This window comes from Camelina sativa, chromosome 17 (assembly GCF_030686135.1).
Source record: "Camelina sativa cultivar CO46 ecotype springtype chromosome 17, ASM3068613v1".
Classification (NCBI taxonomy): Eukaryota; Viridiplantae; Streptophyta; class Magnoliopsida; order Brassicales; family Brassicaceae; genus Camelina; species Camelina sativa.
The window spans coordinates 27256292-27277193 of NC_141896.1; the positions used below are offsets into that span (position 1 = coordinate 27256292).

The 20902-nt window shown below is 40.6% G+C and overlaps 1 protein-coding gene across 1 annotated transcript in view; it reads right to left on the reverse strand.

Annotated features, from left to right (window-relative positions):
* The window catches only part of LOC147924349 (uncharacterized), a 31302-nt gene extending 12036 nt beyond the window's left edge, over window positions 1–19266 (reverse strand). Inside the window, exon 1 of the mRNA XM_087494116.1 lies at window positions 19209–19266. The gene's annotated coding sequence lies outside the window, so the exon portion shown is untranslated. The remainder of the gene's footprint in view (window positions 1–19208) is intronic.
* Window positions 19267–20902: the final 1636 nt, after the last annotated feature.

The following is a 20902-nucleotide window of genomic DNA, read 5'->3' on the forward strand; positions in this document are numbered from 1 at the left end:
TAAGAATTTTAAAAATTATAATATTTTTTTGAAACTTTTTAAAATTTTAATTTGATCAAATAAAAAACCGGATCAAACCGAATAATTTTTAAACTTGGATGCTTGATAAATCAAGCTTTCCTGCTCATTCGTTGTTGGAAGCATATTAATCTTATTTATACTGGTTCTGATCCATTGTCTAAAACTTTTCTACCCGATGTGGGATATTGTGCATAGTTCTTTTATTTCCATAAATTTAAATTTTTCCTTTTTTAAAAAAATTCTGGAAATTTAAAAAAATGTTAATGAATGACATGTCAAATCCTGATAGGTTGTTTTAAAAGAATTCTTAATATATATAATTTTGAGAATTTTAAAAAATGTTAATGAGTGACATATCTTATTACGATTGGAGGTTTTAAATCATAGGTGGACAGCCTTAGAAACTTATAGCTTCTACTTTTTATTAGTATAGATTAATTAACATATGATTAGTCCATGTTTAAAATTAGACTGTAGATGAGCCCATATTTTGTTTCTAAATTCTCTTTATATTTGATTTTTCAACGTTGTAACATATATAACACTATATAAGTCCATCTTCCCATATTTATATAATTTCTAATAAGAATAAACTATATAACAACAATACCATTATATGCTTTTAATTTTTTTTCTCCAAAATTCGATGCCACAAGCGGATGTTTCTTTTATTATAACGTCTGCACGACTTTGAATTGTAACATCTGTGGTCCAAAAATTGTATTTTGAGGGTGGGTATCGACCAATACCAAGTGGTGTTAGTTGACACCATCAACTTCTCTTCAGGCCAAGTTAAAGTCAAAAAGTTCATTTTGTTGTGTTTCGAGGGTTGGAAGCTCTAAACGTCAATATATAAGGTTTATTTTTGACGTTCTTGACTTAGTTTAGTTGTTTTTTCCTTTTGCAAAAGAGAGAAAGCTTCCAGAGAGTTCAAGGAGAAGTTCTGAGCCTGTTCTTGAGAGATGTGTTCCTGTAGTTGGAAATCTGAGGTTGTGAACGTGTAAGGAGCTTGATGTGGTGATGTCGCTGGTCGTATGTGATTTATTTCTTGTAACATCCGCGAACCGGTTATTGTATTTTCGGAGTGGGTGTCGACCGACACCATGGGTGTGTCGACCGACACCACTATTTCTGGGTTCGTCTGGTTAAGTTGGTTTGGTTTAGTTATATATCTAAGCCGAGTATATAAGTGGAGAAGGGACGAATTAAGGGTTTTATGGTGTGTCTTGTCGCCGTTTACAGAGGAAAAAGAGAGAAAGGAGAGAGCTTGTGGTTTTTGAGGTTTTGCCTTGTTTTTGGTGGCTTTTGGTGAGATCTGTAGCTGTAGAAGGGAGAGTTGTTGTTGGGAACGAAGGAGAAGCTTGTGAAGGTGTTGTTTCCACCGTTTCTCAACCCAATCTTCCTGGAAAAGAGGTGAGTGCTTGACCATGGTTGATCTAAGCCTGAGATCTCTTTTGTTTGGGTTGTTCTTTGTTGCTTGTGGTGTTTTGCTTGCTTGGGGTCGTTGTTTTCGTGGTTTCCATAGGTTCCCGAGGTGTTTTGGTGAGTTTGGGACGGTTTCGAGATGATTTGAAACTGAGGATCGACGTTCGTGTTCGTGGAGTTCGATCTGCAGAAGTAGTGTCGATCGACACCAATGTGGTGTCGGTCGACACCATGTTGTTCTAGGATCAATCGACACCGAATTAGCGTCGGTCGATACCAGTCTCATCCGAGACTTGTTTTCCTGGTTTGTGTTTGTTTGCTTGCTTAAACATGAGAGTCTCAGATGCTTGTGTGTATAACCTAGTAGATGGGAGGACAGCCTCACTAAGTATTTATGATAATACTTACGCATCTCAATTCTTGTTTGTGGTGTGCAGGTAAAGGCAAAGTGTGATAGTGGAAAAGGCGATGAGGAGGAGGATGTTCTAGATACTTGATTTATTGTGGTCTAGCTCTTGTTAGGTTGCTAGTGTTAAGTTGATAGAACATTGTAGGATGTTGGAACTTGGTTATTTCATTGTTGGTTTTGGATGATTGCATTGTTGGTTCGTGGATTGTTATTGTTGGAATTCTTTTGGTTTAATGGAATTGTTTTGTTATCCGCTGTTGTTAATTGTTGCTAGGTTGTTAGTGGGTATGGGACCACTAGTGAATTAATATTATTTATAAAAAAAACGAGAAGGGTTGTTTCATTTTGGTATCAGAGCCCTTACGGTTCTAGGTCTAGGATTCACTGTGCTTTTGATTGTGTGAATTAGTCAATTGTGTGTGGCATGAGGTCCTAGAACATCCTCTTCGAGCCTGCTTTGTGATTCCACTGTGAGTTGTGTTCTTGTGTTATTAGAATTATTTGTTTCTAAGCCTTCTGTTCTTGGTGATACAGATGGTTAGAGGTGAGGATGCTGTTGGTCGCGGGTGTGGTCGTGGTCGTCGTCGTGGTCGTGGTCGTCGTCGTGGACGTGGTCGTGGTCGGGGACGAGGTCAGGTTCCCGAGGCCAGTGAGAGTGTGACCCAGAGCATGGCCAGTGAGGAGGTAGCAGAGTCACAGGTTCATCCTAGTGTGTCTGGAGACCAGGCTGGTTTGGGTGACGGCAGGGCGGATGGGCCCGGTGTTTCCCTGGGTGTGAGGGTTGCAGCGGAGGGTACTCTAGGCAGGGAGGATGTCTTGATGGGCTTGCTAGCTCAGGTTTTGGAGCGGCGTCCAGCAGCAGTGCCGCCAGTGGGTGGTGGGCATGTTCCAGTAGTGCCACCAGTGGTTGGTGGGCAGGTTCAGTTGGTGCTGCCAGTGGTAGGTTGGCAGGTTCCAGCGTGCAGCCTGTGGAGGGTTTGTAGGCAGGTGTGCAGCCGGGGGCCGAGGTTGATATGATCGTGGCAAGCAAGGAGCCTGAGGCTGCAGAGCAACCGGAGGTGGAGGGAAGGATCACTCATTCAAGAGCTAAGGAGATGGCCAAGGAAGCTCATTCACTAATAGTTGACGGGTCATTCAACCTACCAAGGATCCAAGTCTTCAACATATCCACCTTGAAGACTTCACCCGGTAATGAGAACTAGGTAACTTAGGTGTGAAGTTTGTACTCTTTTTCCCATAGCTGAGTTTTGTCCCAATGGGTTTTCTCAGCATGGTTTTTAATGAGGCAAATGGATCACTACGTCGAGTTATCTAGAAATTATTACCAAAGGGGGAATAATGTACTTCTGTACTAGTTCAGCCGACTTCTGTAGTACTACAGGTCGCCTAGACGTTTTGCTGTTTTTTTCTTATTTCCTTATAACGTCTTGTTGTTTTGGTTTTGCACTTCTTGTTGTTTGGAGTGTCGAGCCCTAGGGTGTTTAAAACCCAAAGCTACGCCTCTTTTGTTCTTTAGCGAAGAATTATGTTGTAACAAGTATTGTTGATCTTTCTTCTCTCAATTTGAATTCTTGAATGCGTTCTTGATTTCTGGGTTTCTATACACTTTGTGATTCAGAATCCCTTCACTATCTTACAATCCATTTAACCACCTAAACACCTAACACCATCGAACCATTGTTTCTTCATTCGATTTTCGCACATCATCACCCAAGATCATTCGTTCATCATCATCTTCCATTCACATCGCCTATCACTCGGTTATCAGCCTTCATCAGAGTTCTAGTCCTAGGGAAATCCTATCATGTGGTATCAGAGCCAACTCTGTGCCAAAGGCTGAGCGAATTCTGAACCCTAATCTCTTGTGTTTTTGCTTAATTTCGTTTGTTTAGTTTTAGGGTTTAGTTTTTTGTGGTTCGTTTGAGTCTAGGTCGAGTGTTGTGAGTTTAGGATTTAGCTTGGTGTTGTTCGAAATTAGATTGCACTTAGGGTTTGGTATTGTTCGATTTTCTTATAGTCTTGCTCGACATTAGGTCTGCAAGTCGTGTTTTCTTGTTTAAGATTCAGAGTCTTAGAGTTTATTTTTGTTTCTCATTCAAAGAACAAGTTACTGCGAGTTTCTTCTTTGATTTGCAGGTACAATGGAGCTATCTCCAGAAGCTATGGAAGCTTTGAATCAAGCCATGTCTAAGCAAATAGCATAAGCAAACAAGTTAATGTCTACTCAGTTTCAGCAACAGATGGAGCAGCTCAGTAACAAGTTTGAGAAACAGTTCAAGGACATAGCTCACGCATCTAGTGCTTCAGAACATAGTTCTACAGAACCGCCTAGTCCTAATGAGGCCCTTCATTTAGCTAAAGGAAAGGCTCACGCGGGAACCTCTTCCAAGCATACACGGGTCAGAACAGCTAAGTTACCTACTGGGGGAAGAGAGACTTGTTTCAATCAGAGGAGAAGCACTCAGGGTACAGAAAGAGAATAACGCAGAACCGGCAGAGATCATATACGCCCACAACGAGCTGAACAAGTAGGTGGGCATCGAATATACATTGAGTCAGATAGAGAGTATTCTGAAGAAGAAGAAGCTTCAGATCATAGTCAAGAAACAATAAGGAGAAACAGAAACAGAGATCATGGCAGGGATTATGATCCTTTGAGGCAGCAGCTGCAGCACCTTAAAATTCAGTATCCTTCTTTCCATGGAACCAATGATCCAGAAACTTATCTAGACTGGGAAAGGAAGATGGAGTCCTACTATAAGGTTCAAGGTACTTTCAAGTTGAACAAGGTGAAGATAGCCATATCCGAATTCAATGGCTATGCTTTGTTGTGGTGGGAGCAGTTGGGGCTTACTAGACATCGACAGAAAGAGCCTACTATCACTACATGGGAACTGTTAGTCACGCAGATGAGAAAGAAGTTTGTGCCTACACATTATCAGAGGGAGATTCTTAACAAGCTTAGGCGTCTCATTCAAGGCACTAAGTCTGTTAGAGACTACTATCAGGAGCTGGAAACACTTATGATCATGGCTGATCTAAGGGAAAGTGAAGACATGGTTATGTCGAGATTTCTTGGGGGTTTAAACAGAGAGATTCAAGACAATGTAGAGTTGCAGGACTATGAGGATGTGCAAGAAATGGTACATAAGGCAGAGCTGATTGAATCGCAGGTCAAGAGAAAGGGAGTAAGGTCTACATTCACGCCTAACATGTCCAAGCCGAGGGAGTTCAGCAAATCCGCCCTCACCAAGGACAGCAAACCCGTGACAGCCACAGTCAAAGAGGAGGTTAAAATCGACTTCAAGCCCAAGAGTAGTACCTCTACAAGTCATATTAGGTGTTTCAAATGCCAAGGAATGGGGCATTATTCCAGAGACTGTCCAAACAAGAAGATGTTTCTTCTTCAAGAAGGAGGAGAGATTGTGCCAGTAGACAGTTCAGAGAGTGAATCAGAGTCTGAACTCTGTGAAGAAGGAGAATCCGCAGTCATGGGAGAGATGTTAGTAGCACGCAGAGCTTTAAGTGTTCAGATGCATCCAGATGATAGAGGTCAGCGTGAGAACCTATTTCACACCAGGTGTATGATTCAAGACAAGGTCTGCACCTTGATCGTAGATGGTGGTAGCTGTACTAATGCAGCTAGTGAAGAGATGGTACATAAGCTTAATCTCAAAACCACTTCACATCCAAGGCCTTATCAGCTACAATGGTTGAACAACAAGGGAGCTTTGACAGTCACGCTGCAGGTGATGGTGAAACTAGCGATTGGGAAGTATGAGGATGAGCTACTTTGTGATGTTATTCCAATGAAGTCAAGTCATATCCTTTTGGGAAGACCATGGCAGTTCGACAGAAGAGTGTTCCATGATGGTTACACCAACAAGCAAACGTTTGAGTTCAAAGGACGCAAGGTCACTCTTCTACCGCTTACACCCAGTGAAATCTACAAGGACCAGCTTCACATGAACCGCAAGGATACAGAGAAAGTGTCTCACAGCCTGTACATCAATCACAGCGAGTTCAACAAGCTATTTGATCCAGAAATGACCACATTCATGTTTGTGTACTAGGAAACACTCACCAGTACTAAGTCAGCAGGAGAGCTTCCATGCGAGATGATAGAGATTATGGAGGAGTACAAAGATGTGTTTCCAGAAGAGATACCTCCAGGCTTGCCTCCAATACGTGGGATAGAGCATCAGATTGATTTGGTACCAGGTTCAGCTCTACCGAACAGACCAGCTTACAGAACTAATCCAATAGAAACTAAAGAGCTTCAGAAGCAAGTAGAAGAGCTGATGAGTAAGGGACATATCCGAGAGAGTCTCAGTCCATGTGCAGTACCAGTATTGCTTGTACCAAAGAAAGATGGTTCATGGAGGATGTGTGTTGACTGCAGAGCTATTAACAATATCTCCGTGAAGTACAGACACCCAATTCCGAGATTAGATGACATGTTGGATGAGTTATGTGGATTAACAGTCTTCTCAAAGATAGATTTGAAGAGTGGGTATCATCAGATCAGAATGAAGGAAGGAGATGAATGGAAAACAGCTTTCAAGACCAAGCAAGGGCTCTACGAATGGCTATTCATGCCGTTTGGTCTCACCAATGCTCCTAGCACCTTCATGCGATTAATGAATCATGCTCTCAGACCTTTCATAGGCATCTTCGTGGTTGTGTACTTCGACGACATACTCATCTACATTTAAGGTTTAGAAGAACACTTAGAACACATCCGCCAAGTTCTAAATGTTCTTCGTTCTCAATCCCTCTTTGCTAATTTTTCTAAATGTTCATTCTGTACTACTGAGGTTGTTTTTCTAGGCTTTGTTGTCAGTGCAGAAGGAGTTAGAGTGGACGATGAGAAGGTTAAGGCTATCAAGGAGTGGCCAACACCCAAAAACGTGGCAGAAGTCAAGAGCTTTCATGGACTAGCAGGGTTCTACAGGCGATTTGTGCAAGACTTCAGTACTATTGCAGCGCCACTTACAGAAGTTGTCAAGAAGGATGTAGGATTCAGATGGGAGGAAGCACAAGAGAAGGCATTTTCAACCTTAAAAGAGAAGCTTATCTCTGCCCCTATTCTCTTACTTCCTGATTTTATGAAAACTTTTGAGATTGAATGTGATGCTTCCGGAGTGGGTATAGGTGCTGTTTTGATGCGGGATAGGAAGCCAGTAGCTTACTTCAGTGAGAAGCTAGGAGGATCGACATTGAACTATCCTACATATGACAAGGAGCTGTATGCCTTAGTTCGGGCTCTTCAAACATGGCAGCATTACCTGTGGCCCAAGGAGTTCGTTATTCACACTGATCACGAGTCCCTGAAGCATCTCAAAGGACAAACCGAAGTGGTGAACAGGACGCTATCTACACTCCTCAGGACCTTAGTGAGAAGCAATCTCAAATCATGGGAAGAATGTCTTCCACATGTGGAGTTCGCATACAATCACGCTAAGCATTCTGCTACCCTATTTTCTCCTTTTGAAATTGTCTATGGTTTTAATCCACAATCACCTCTAGACTTGATTCCTTTACCTTTAAGTGTGAAGTGTAGCTTTGATGGCAAAGAAAAGGCTGAACAAGTGAGGAGGATACATGCTAAAGCTAAGGAGGACATAGAGAAAAGGACCAACCAATATGAGAAGCATGCAAACAAGGGTAGAAGGAGACTTAGTGTGGATTCACTTACGCAAGGAAAGGTTCCCAGAAGAGAGGAAGAGCAAGCTTCTACCACGAGCTGATGGTCCATTTGAAGTCATCAGGAGGATCAATGATAATGCATATCAAATTGATCTTCAAGGTAAGTATACCATATCACCTACATTCAATATTTCTGACTTGCTCCCTTACTATGCAGATTCCGATTTGAGGACAAATTCTTTTGAAGAGGGGGAGGATGATATGATCGTGGCAAGCAAGGAGCCAGAGGCTGCAGAGCAACTGGAGGTGGTGGGAAGGATCACTCGTTCAAGAGCTAAGAAGATGGCCAAGGAAGCTCATTCACTCATAGTTGACGGGTCATTCAACCTACCAAGGATCCAAGTCTTCAACATATCCACCTTGAAGACTTCACCCGGTAATGAGGACTAGGTAACTTAGGTGTGAAGTTTGTACTCTTTTTCCCATAGCTGAGTTTTGTCCCAATGGGTTTTCTCAGCATGGTTTTTAATGAGGCAAATGGATCACTACATCGAGTTATCTAGAAATCATTACCAAAGGGGGAATAATGTACTTCTGTACTAGTTCAGCCGACTTATGTACTACTACAGGTCGCCTAGACGTTTTGCTGTTTTTTTCTTATTTCCTTAAAACGTCTTGTTGTTTTGGTTTTGCACTTCTTGTTGTTTGGAGTGTCGAGCCCTAGGGTGTTTAAAACCCAATGCTACGCCTCTTTTGTTCTTTAGCGAAGAATTATGTTGTAACAAGTATTGTTGATCTTTCTTCTCTCAATTTGAATTCTTGAATGTGTTCTTGATTTCTGGGTTTCTATACACTTTGTGATTCAGAATCCCTTCACTATCTTACAATCCATTTAACCACCTAAACACCTAACACCATCGAACCATTGTTTCTTCATTCGATTTTCGCACATCATCACCCAAGATCATTCGTTCATCATCATCTTCCATTCACATCGCCTATCACTCGGTTATCAGCCTTCATCAGAGTTCTAGTCCTAGGGAAATCCTATCAGAGGTAGTGGACGCTCAGTATGTGCAGATGATGGTGCAGCTGCATCGAGTGGGAGCATGCTCTTTCTCGGGAGGTACGGATCTGAGTGTAGCGGATGAGTGGAGAGAAATGATGGATGATCTTTTCCAGTCGCTTCGGTGTCCCGACCAGTTTAGGGTGGATTTGGCAGTAAACTACTTGTCAGGTGATGCACGTGTGTGGTGGAGGTCGGTGACAGCACGGAGGGTGCAGCGGGATATGACTTGGGGGGATTATGTGAGGGATTTTAACTCCAAGTATTTTCCACAGGAGGCTCTTGATCGCATGGAGGCAAGGTTTTTGGGGTTGACTGAGGGGGACCGTACAGTGCGGGAGCTGGATACAGAGTTCAGTTGGCTGGTGGGGTATGCAGGCCGGGCATTGGAGCCAGAGATGGCTCAGGTGCAGAGGTTTTTGTTGGCACTGCGGGATGATCTGAGTACTCGGTGTAAAGTGAGGAGCTATGCTACGAGAGCGGAGCTGGTTGAGGTTACAGCTGGGATAGAGGACGGCTTGAGGTCACAGGTGGTTGTGGTCAGTCCTTCGGTGCAGCCACAACGGTCCCAGCCGCATTCTGTTCCTAGCAAGGGCGGAAAGCCTGCGCATGGGCAGAAGCGGAAGTTTGATGATATGCAGAGATCGAGGTACGGTGGTGCGAGATGTTTTGGGTGTGGTAGCAGGGACCACAAGGTGACCAACTGTCTGCAGAGAGGTGAGCAGCGGGCAGTGATGGAGCAGTGGGCGGTGACGGAGCCACGGACAGATACCCGAGTGTGTTACTATTGCAGGGAGACGGGGCATATTAAGCCTCGTTGTACCAAGTTGCAGCAGATGGCAGTAGCAGCGGTGCAAGCTGGAGGTCAGCCAGGAGTGCAGCGGGGTGTGCAGCCGGTGGGTTGGATCAAGCAGACGTCGCGGGTGTACTCGACTGCGGAGACCGGTGGCACAAGTGCAGGAGCAATCACAGGTATAACTTCTGAGATTCGAACTTGGTCAATTCAATAGTTCAGATTATGTTTGTTTTTGCCTGTGATTGAATGCTAGGTTCTCAACACATGAGGTTTAAGTCCCATGTTATGTTTGATTCAGGAGCTTTTCATAGCTTCATCACTCCGAAGTGTGCAGAGATTGCGGAAATCAGAGGGGACTCCGGTGAGCGTACAGGAGTTGTCAGAGTTGTGGAAGGCAAGTTCCTGAGAGTTATTGGACGAGCTAGAGGAGTTGATATTCAGATCGCAGGGGAGTCATAGCCAGCGGATTTGCTTATCAGTCCAGTGGAGTTGTATAATGTGATTCTCGGGATGGATTGGTTGCATCGGCATATGGTGCATTTGGATTGCTATCGCGGTAGAGTGGAGTTTGAGCGTCCAGGAGGGAAGTTGGTTTTTCAGGGTATTAGACCGACTTCGAGGAGTCTCGTGATCTCGGCTGTGCAGGCTGGGAAGATGATCGAGAAGGGGCGTAAGGCCTATTTGGTTACAATTTCTATGCCGGAGTCAGTGGGGCAGTCTTCTATTGGAGGTATTCGGGTTGTGGAGGTGTTTGAGGATGTGTTCCAGTCGTTGCAGGGGTTACCACCATCTCTGTCTGATCCCTTCACAATAGAGTTGGAACCGGGGACAACGCCGTTGTCTAAGGCGCCCTACAGGATGGCTCCAGCAGAGATGGCAGAGCTGAAGAAGCAGCTGGAGGATTTGTTGGGTAAGGGTTTTATCCGTCCTAGTTGTTCACCGTGGGGAACACCGGTGTTGTTTGTTAAGAAGAAGGACGGAAGTTTCCGGTTGTGTATCAACTATCGGGGTTTGAACCGAGTCACTGTGAAGAACAAGTACCCTCTCCCGAGGATTGATGAGTTGCTGGACCAGTTGAGGGGTGCTACTTGGTTCTCCAAGATCGACTTAGCATCAGGTTATCATCAGATTCCAATACATGAGGCAGATCTGAGGAAGACTGCCTTCAGGCCGAGATACGGGCATTATGAGTTTGTGGTGATGCGTGTTCCGGGAGTTTCTGGACGTGTCAGTCATCATTTTCATCGACGACATCCTGGTCTATTCCAAGAGTCCTGAGGAGCATGCAGTACATCTGAGAGCAGTTCTGGAGAAGCTGCGGGAGCAGAAGTTGTTTGCTAAGCTGAGTAAGTGCAGTTTCTGGCAGCGTGAGATGGGGTTCTTAGGCCACATTGTTTCTGCAGAGGGAGTTTCGGTGCATCCCGAAGATATTCACACTCCAAGGCCGCAGAGTGCCACTGAGATCCGGAGTTTTCTGGGGTTAGCGGGTTACTACAGGAGGTTTGTTTGGGGTTTTGCGAGTATGGCTCAGCTGATGACTAAGCTTACAGGGAAGGAGGTCCCATTTGTGTGGTCACCGGAGTGTGAGGAGAGTTTTGCAAGCCTCAATCAGATGTTGACTACCACGCCGGTGTTAGCACTTACGTTGTGTATACAGATGCTTCTGGAGTGGGGTTGGGTTGTGTGCTTATGCAGCAGGGGAAGGTTATAGCCTACGCTTTGCGGCAGTTGCAGAAGCATGAAGCTAATTATCCTACTCATGATTTGGAGATGGCAGCAGTGATTTTTGCTCTGAAGATTTGGAGGTCTTATCTGTATGGCGGGAAGGTACATGTATTTACAGATCACAAGAGTTTGAAGTACATTTTTACTCAGCCTAAGCTGATTTTGAGACAGAGGTGTTGGATGGAGTTAGTAGCGGATTATGATCTGGACATAGCTTACCATCCTGGTAAAGCTAACCTAGTTGCAGATGCCTTGAGTCGGAAGCGGGCGGCTTTAGCTCAGGAGCAGGATATGGAGGCGTTGGTAGGTGAGATTAGTGCATGGAGATTGTGTGCTATCTCACAAGAACCTTTGGGTCTGGAGGAAGCTGATCGAGCGGATTTGTTGAGCAGAGTGCGATTAGCTCAGGAGAGCGATGAGGGGCTTGTGAATGCCTCTAAGGCTGCGGGTTCGGAGTATCAGGTCTCTACTAATGGTACTATCCTTCTGCATGGGCAGGTTTTTGTGCCCAAGGGTGAGGATTTGAAGCAGGAGATACTGAGAGAGGCTCATTCAAGCAAGTTCTCTATTCATCCAGGGGCGACCAAGATGTACCGTGACCTCAAGCAGTATTATCACTAGGTCGGGATGAAGAAGGACGTAGCCGACTGGGTGGCGAAGTGTGACACTTGCCAGCTAGTGAAGGCGGAGCATCAGGTTCCTAGTGGATTATTACAGAGTTTGCCCATTCCAGAGTGGAAGTGGGATATGATCACGATGGACTTCGTGGTGGGATTGCCTGTGTCGAGGACGTTTGATGCGATTTGGGTCATTGTGTACCGTTTGACTAAGTCTGCGCATTTTCTGGCCATAAAAAAAACTGATGGAGCAGCGGTTTTGGCCAAGAAGTACGTGAGGGAGATAGTCAGATTGCATGGTGTGCCTGCTAGTATTGTGTCTCATAGAGATTCCAAGTTCACCTCGGTGTTCTGGAAGGCGTTTCAGGCAGAGATGGACACGAAGGTGCATATGAGTACAGCCTACCATCCTCCGACGGACGGTCAGTCGGAGAGGACGATCCAGATTTTGGAGGATTTACTGAGGGTGTGCGTGTTGGATTGGGATGGTCATTGGGCGGATCATTTGAGCTTGGTGGAGTTTTCTTACAACAACAGCTACCAGGGGAGTATTGGGATAGCCCCTTATGAGGCATTGTATGGGAGGCCGTGTCGTACACTGTTATGCTGGATTCAGGTGGGGGAGAGGAGCATTTATGGTGCGGATTTTGTTCAGGAGACCTCGGAGAAGATTCGGGTTCTGCAGCTGAATATGAAGGAGGCTCGGGATCGACAGAAGAGCTATGCTGATAAGAGGAGGAAGGATCTTGAGTTTCAGGTTGGTGATAGAGTGTACCTCAAGATGGCCATGTTGCGGGGTCCGAATAGGTCACTGATAGAGACCAAGCTGAATCAGAGGTACATGGATCCGTTCAGAGTAGTTGATCGGGTGGGACCAGTGGCATACCGGCTGGAGTTGCCTAAGGTTATGTGTGCGTTCCACAAGGTATTTCATGTGTCGATGCTGAGGAAGTGTCTTCACGAGGGTGATCGGTTGTTGGCTAAGATTCTTGAGGATCTTCAGCCCAACATGACTTTGGAGGCAAGACCGTTGAGGGTGCTCGGGAGGAGAGTCAAGGAACTTCGGAAGAAGAAGATTCATTTGATGAGAGTCCTGTGGGACTGTGATGGAGTAGATGAGCAGATTTGGGAGCCCGAGGCGAGGATAAAGACAAGGTTTAAGAAGTGGTTTGAGAAGCAGGCCGCGACTTGAGCTTGTCTAGCCGGGACCAAGTTGTAGTCCGTGGCTGGAGCGGGTACGGAGTATTCCAGCCCATCTCTCTTGATACTTGGTTGCTTAGGGGTGGTTGGTTGTGCGAGTAAGTACCAAGATGAGGTGGTGCTCGGGATGCGGGTTGATGGCTTGGATTGTTGTATCTTATTTTCTTATGTATTTTTCGTTGAAGTTGTAACGATTATGACATTGTTTTTGAGATTAATAAGATGAGTATTTTTCATTATGTTTGACTATTGTTATCATGGGAAAAGGAGAAATAGCTTGGGTATCTATTTTTGGAAAGTTTCTATAAATAGAATGTTTCCACAAAAAGGAGGTTTCCGGAGTTAGAAAGTTTCTAAATGGGAGATTTTTGTGGAAAGTGTTGAGGTAGATCTAGTCGGGAGATACTCGATGGCATCAGATTTGTTTTGCTCAAGGCCGTGTGGGCCCAACTCGTGTGATACTGATAGCTCGATGGACTTTGTGGCCAGAGAGTGGGAGTGGTATGTTGCTTCGGATGATGATCCGAGAGTGCGCTTTAGGGTGACGACCCAAGAGCGGGATATTTGAGACTCCCTGGATACCGTAGCTGTGAGCCACGGCTCGACAGTGAGCCGGTATGTCTCGAGGGTTGCGACCCGAGAGCGGGGGGAGTGTGTGTGTGAGTGACTTCCTGGATGCCGTAGCTTAAGGCTGTGGGCCTGATAGCGAGCCAGCATGATTCGTTGGTTGCGACCACGGACGGGGGAAGCACTGAGTTGTGAGCAAATAGGGTCTTTGATGTGAGTATATTGGCTAGAGGGAGACCTCATGGTTCAGTCGGAGGTGTGCGGACTGTTGCGACAGTGCCCAGAAACCTTGGCTAACGGTGTTCAGTCCAGTCGGCGGACGTGCGGACCGTGTTGACGGTGGCACGGAGGTCCTTGACGGATGGACGGTGCTGCGGGATTCGAGGACGAATCCTTATTGGTGGGGGAGAATTGTAACATCCGCGAACTGGTTATTGTATTTTCGGAGTGGGTGTCGACCGACACCAGGGGTGTGTCGATCGACACCACTATTTCAGGGTTCGTCGGGTTTGTTTTTAGTTCGCGATTTTGGTTTGGTTGGTTTGGTTTAGTTATCTAAACCGAGTATATAAGTGGAGAAGCGACGAATTAAGGGTTTTATGGTGTGTCTTGTCGCCGTTTACAGAGGAAAGAGAGAGAAAGGAGAGAACTTGTGGTTTTTGAGGTTTTGGCTTGTTTTTGGTGGCTTTTGGTGAGATCTGTAGCTGTAGAAGGGAGAGCTGTTGTTGAGAATGAAGGAGAAGCTTGTGAAGGGGTTGTTTCCACCGTTTCTCAACCCAATCTTCCTGCAAAAGAGGTGAGTGCTTGACCATGGTTGATCTAAGCCTGAGATCTCTTTTGTTTGAGTTGTTCTTTGTTGCTTGTGGTGTTTTGCTTGCTTGGGTTTGTTGTTTTTGTGGTTTCCATAGGTTCCCGAGGTGTTTGGGTGAGTTTGGGACGGTTTCGAGATGATTTGAAACGGAGGATCGACATTCGATTCGTGCAGTTCGCGTCTGCAGAAGAAGTGTCGATCGACACCATGTTGTTCTAGGATCAATCGACACCGAATTAGCGTCGGTCGACACCAGTCTCATCCGAGACTTGTTTTCTTGGTTTGTGTTTGTTTGCTTGCTTAAACATGAGAGTCTCAGATGCTTGTGTGTATAACCTAGTAGATGGGAGGACAGCCTCACTAAGTATTTATGATAATACTTACGCATCTCAATTGTTGTTTGTGGTGTGCAGGTAAAGGCAAATTGTGATCATGGAATCAAGGCGATGAGGAGGAAGATGTTCTAGAGACTTGATTGATTGTGGTCTAGCTCTTGTTAGGTTGCTAGTGTTAAGTTGATAGAACATTGTAGGATGTTGGAACTTGGTTATTTCATTGTTGGTTTTGGATGATTGCATTGTTGGTTCATGGATTGTTATTGTTGGAATTCTTTTGGTTTTATGGAATTATTTTGTTATCCGCTGTTGTTAATTGTTGCTAGGTTGTTAGTGGGTATGGGACCACTAGTGAATTAATATTATTTATAAAAAAAACGAGAAGGGTTGTTTCATTTTGGTATCAGAGCCCTTACGGTTCTAGGTCTAGGATTCACTGTGCTTTTGATTGTGTGAATTAGTCAATTGTGTGTGGCATGAGGTCCTAGAACATCCTCTTCGAGCCTGCTTTGTGATTCCATGGTGAGTTGTGTTCTTGTGTTATTAGAATTATTTGTTTCTAAGCCTTCTGTTCTTGGTGATACAGATGGTTAGAGGTGAGGATGCTGTTGGTCGCGGGCGTGGTCGTGGTCGTCGTCGTGGACGTGGTCGTGGTCGGGGACGAGGTCAGGTTCCCGAGGCCAGTGAGAGTGTGAACCAGAGCATGGCCAGTGAGGAGGTAGCAGAGTCACAGGGGATTTATAATGCATCAGGGGATTTAAGAACAAATCTAAAACGTATATTTTTAATTAAGAGCCTATGAGTTTAGCCGCTTGACAAAAGTGACATGTCAGACCAGTATATTTATATCTATATATATATATATATATATATATATATATATTACTAGATTAGAACCCGTTCGATGTGCTGGTTTAGAGTTTTTAAAATAAAATAAAACTTAACAAAGAATATAAAGTAAATATTTTTAGTAATTGAAAACTGTCTATAAAAGTAAATAAATACACCGAGGTGTCCGATGTGATATTTGGTATAAAAGGTGCGACTCTACGGTTGAGACTATTAATCATGTTTTCTTTGAAACCCTCGCTCGTGTGAAGTTTGGGATTTATCTCCGACTTCGGTCTCATCATGGAGTTTTCCATATGAGTTGGTGTACTCGAATTTAGATTTTGTTTTCTGGAGGGGTGTCTCTCAATAGGGTGATCCTGATCAACTTCTTCAATTACCATGGATTTTATGGACAATTTGAAAGACCATAAATAAAAAAAAGTTTTTCAAAGTTTAGAGATCGAGACGAATGATAGTTTTCCTAGGCGATAAGTTAGTCTAGGAAGAGGCGCTCTCTTACCTGATATGATTACTAAGGATTTGGGCGATAAGTTAGCCTAGGAAGAGGCGCTCTCTTTTACGGCGGTCATATCAGCTCCATCTCCATTTTTGGATGTCTAGGTTTCTTCACCTAGTTGTCAGATTGATGGTTCTTGGAAAGCAACCAATGTACATTCAGGATTGGGCTGGTGGTGTTGCGTTGGTGAGGAGTGAATCTTGTTATTGGGGGCCAAGTGTCTAAGACGGATCCCCTCCCCCTATATTTGGAGTTAAAAGCGTTGTTGTGGACCATGGAGTGAATACGTGGTGCAGGGATCGCTTGTCAACATTTCGAGACTGATTGTGCTGAGTTACTCACTACGGTGCAGTCCCCTGAAGATTGGTCGTCCTTCTCGAACCTGCTCGATGAGTTTAACTCGCTGGAGTCCTTCCCACTATTCTTCATCTCTTGGATACCACGTGCGTCTAATTCAAATGCAGATTGTCTTGCCTGTATTTCGTGTTCTCTTATCTCTGAAGTTTTTTTTTGTAATCTTCTTTCTTCCAGTTTGGGCAACTAACCAAATAATTTTATTTCAATTTATTGTTTGGTTAAAAAAAAATTAAATAGATACACAATCATTAATTACTGTTTCTAAAAAAATGTAAATACTCACAGTTAAAGAAAATAGTTGTAGATTAGTTAAAAGTTATTAAAATAAAATAAAATTTAACAAAGAATATATATTTAATTGTTGTCAAAATATATATATTTATATATACTTAATTCTTTTCGTAAGTAAAAACAATGTATAAAAGTAAAGAGATAAACTTTAGTTATAGAAAATATACATTATTTTTTTCGCTATAATACACTAATGTGTATCCATTTACAAATCTACTATCTACATTACCACTAAAAGTGTATTTGTACACACAAATATATTTTACTGTTAAAATATAATCTTTAGTCTTTACTACTACGAGCAAATTGTCTTTATGAACACATTAAATAACCTATTATATGTCTCTTAACTTTAACAATTTTATAGTTACAAAAACACATATGTTAATCTTACATACACATACCTTATATATTACAATAGCAATCTTTGGAATAAATTATTTGATTGGTGAAAAAAATATGAGACGATCTATTTTTATTTTATTTTATTTTACTTCCACAATCTTTTTTTATGTAAAGGTGAGTATTTACAATTTTTTAGAAACAGTAATTAATTGTATAATTTTCACAATCATTTTTTTATCTTATATAAAAAGTAATCCTATTTCTTGTAAAATTAGCTACTTCAAATTAAAATAACAATATTATAATTTTGAATTTTATGATACATATATATATATATAATTTTCTTATAGTGATCTTTTATAAATTTTAAAGCTGTTTAAAATTTATAATTTTCTTATAATTTCCTTTTTATTTTTTTAAACCTGTTAAAAACAAAACTTTTGTTTTACATTTGGAAGTTTACAAAGATTTTTTTTCTTTTAAAGATTTTAAATAAAATTAGGTTTTCTTTTCTCTATTTTACTGTTTTATAAAAAAAATTTATGGTAGGTTTTAAATTTTTACATTTTTATTTTTTAAAGTTTAATAAATTTAGAATTGACATGTGTCAATATCTGAATGATATAATTGACACATGTCACGATCTTGTTATGAGTAACTTTGATATCAAACTTTATATAATAATATTATGTATAGTATCAAAGAAAATTGCTAATACGGAAAATATATGAAATTATGAATATATATATATGATCCACTTGATATTTAAAACTAAATTATCTTTAATCAAATTTTAATAAAGCTGCCGGTTTAAAAAGTATAAGGTCCTATTCGTTTCACCATTTGTGTGATTCATTCAAAAGCTTCATCCAAATGATTCATTTGAATGTCAAATGACTCAAAAAAAAAAAATGGTTCATTTGGATGATGCATCTGAATAGAAATGTGTTTGTTTGGTTATTTTACATTCTCATCTAAATGGATTTGATTAGAATAATAACTAAAATACCCATGTTTTGATCTAAAATTTTTTACTATTAATCTTAACCATATTAATTTTAAATATTGATCTAAAATATATATACATAAATTTTCATTCAAAACCAAACAAAAACTCTAGAAATTCCAATATAAATTATTTATAACAATTTTTTATAAGATATAAAACATGTTATGCCAGTGTAAATTATTTGTAAATTATATATAACAATTTTTTATAAGTTTGTACAATAAATACTTGTGATTGCGGAGAGAGAAACACAATAAAGTTAGGAAAGAAGCTGAACTGCTCAAGAACATGATTGAAGCAGAGGAATCACTTTTGGCTTGGAATGGGAAAGAATCTGTGTAATCATCCAACTTCTAAATATTTCATGCAAAACCAATGAACATATTCAGAGTTACTAAGCGACTGCAAAAATCAGAACCAAAATAAAAAATGAGACTGCAGAAACCATAGTAGGACTGTTCTTAATCCTGAATCTCACTAAAGCCGAGCAAGAGGTAACTATAACAAACGATAACACTCTCTTGTTCTTGTTCTGAAATCATTCCACTTAACCCACAATCCGAAATCCTAACTCTTTTACAAATACACATCGATAGAGACAACTTCAAGCATCTATGTCAGTTATGTATCTCAACCAGGATAAGACATCACCCTCTTTGTTTAGTGTTTATAAACATAACCATTTAACCCAAATTTCATCATATGTGACAACTAAATTGCAGATGAGAAACCCATAGAGAATATACATGTAATTATACAACAGCCAAGCCAACTACCTAAACCCTCATTCTTAACAAAGAAAAACTAGCGAGAGAGAGATAGAAAACAAACCACCTTTGTAGATTACACAATGATACTCAACTCACTGATGTATTCACTACATAAACTAGTAATAGCAGTACAAATACTTCTAATTATTCAAATCCACCAGCTGAAATCAAAGGAATCGATGCAAAATCAAAAATAAAGTATAGCAAAGAACAAAATTGTCACAGAGGGATGTAAATAAACACAAACCCATGTCTGAAAACATTCACAAGATCAAGCCAAATTCAAAACATTCACAAGATCAAGCCAAGTTCATTGAAGAATTTCATCAAACATGTGGTTTGCATCAACAACTACAAGCTCTAGACTCATCAAACATGTGGTTTGCATCAACAACTACAAGCTGTAGACCTAAAACACTTCTCATCATTCAAACATGAACTCATTTCAAACTCTGAAGCAGTATCACCTAAATCATAATTCTCTACTCAAAGAGAGAACAAAACAAATTTGGACAAACCCGCCAGCTGAAATCAAAGGAAGCAGATGCAAAATCAAAAATTAAGTGTAGCAAACAACAAAATTTTACACAGAGTTCGATCAAACACCAACCAAATCAGAGAGATCAGAGCTGTTAGAGAGAACTTACCAAAACGATGAAGCGATGAGAGATGAACGAGAGAGACAATGAAACGATGAAGCGATGAGAGATTCTGAGAGAACAAAGCTTCATTGAAGCTGAGAGAGAGAAAAGAGCTCAGCTCTTGAGAGAGCTCTTCGTCGAAGCCGAAGAAGAAGAAGAAGAAATATCTAAATAGGATTTTTTTGAGCTAGATTTTTAATATTTTTTGGATGAGTTTTTTAAAAAATCATTCAACTGATTCATCTAACTAGTCTGTTAATTTGGCATACAAACATCATTTTTCATCTTCACTTAGATGATTCATCTGAATGAAGAAACCAAAAGCACCTAAGTAGGTTGTAAGTTTGTAACTAGATATGTTCTATCATGGAAGTAATTGTTCTTCAGGTATCAAATACATTAGAAATATTAGATGGTTGAAAATTATTAATAGTAACTAATCATGATCTACGGTATATCAAGAACAAATTTTTATTTAATACAATTTTAATTATATCAGTTTAGTATGATATATCTTATATTAGTATTGTTAAAAATAATAAATGGATTTAATTCATATTAAATAACAAATTAGAAATATTTTAAATTCTTTTAGTAATATCGATTCAAATTAGTTCTGTCTATGTATTTAAAAAAATTAAATATGTTTTAAGTATTTATAATTTTAATCTTTATTAAGCTTAGATATATCAATCACAATTTTTAAAACTGTTTAAATATTTAAAATTTACTATATATATGATAAAATTAAACTGTTCAACTGAACTAACCATATACAAATTTAAAATTTAAAATACTTAAACTTTATTTTAAAATTGATTCATTAGAACCAAAATAATACAAAAAAAAAATTATACTCTCAAAACTATATGTTTAGCTTAATGAATCCGACTTCTACTGTTTTGGCTGAGCCTCTATATATATAGCTTAGAAGGAAAACTGTCATAATTATCTTTACCATTTTAAATTTTTTTTAAAATAGAAATTTTCTTTAAACGAATATTCATAATATATTATAATATTTATCTTCTATTTTTTTAAGAGAGATTTTGCATAAATATATTAGATTTCCGATTTTGTAAAATAAATTTCGTTTTTTTTTCATTTAAAAAAAAAAACTTAGAAAAAGAGCAAAAATGTCCAGAATTGATTTTCAATAATGGCAAAATAATAATCTTAAGTCTGAGGATGAATGTGGTGCGTTTCTGCAATCTAAATAGACAAGAAAAGCTTGTCCGAAAATATTTTAAGAGCAATTTTCATTAAAAGCAAGAGAGGTCAATTTTTGTGAGATCGAATGTAAACTCTTTCAACTACTCCTTTAATATATTAGATATATTAGATAGGAGATGTCAAACAAGTATATATTTATATGTAAACAAATTATATTTTATTACTAAAAAATACTTCTACATGTGAAACGTAATGCATCTTTGTTTAAAAATAAAGGCCCTAAATATACGGCAGGATGGAAAGAGTATCTCTGTTTTTGCAACCCCTTATCATTTAATTACTAGATT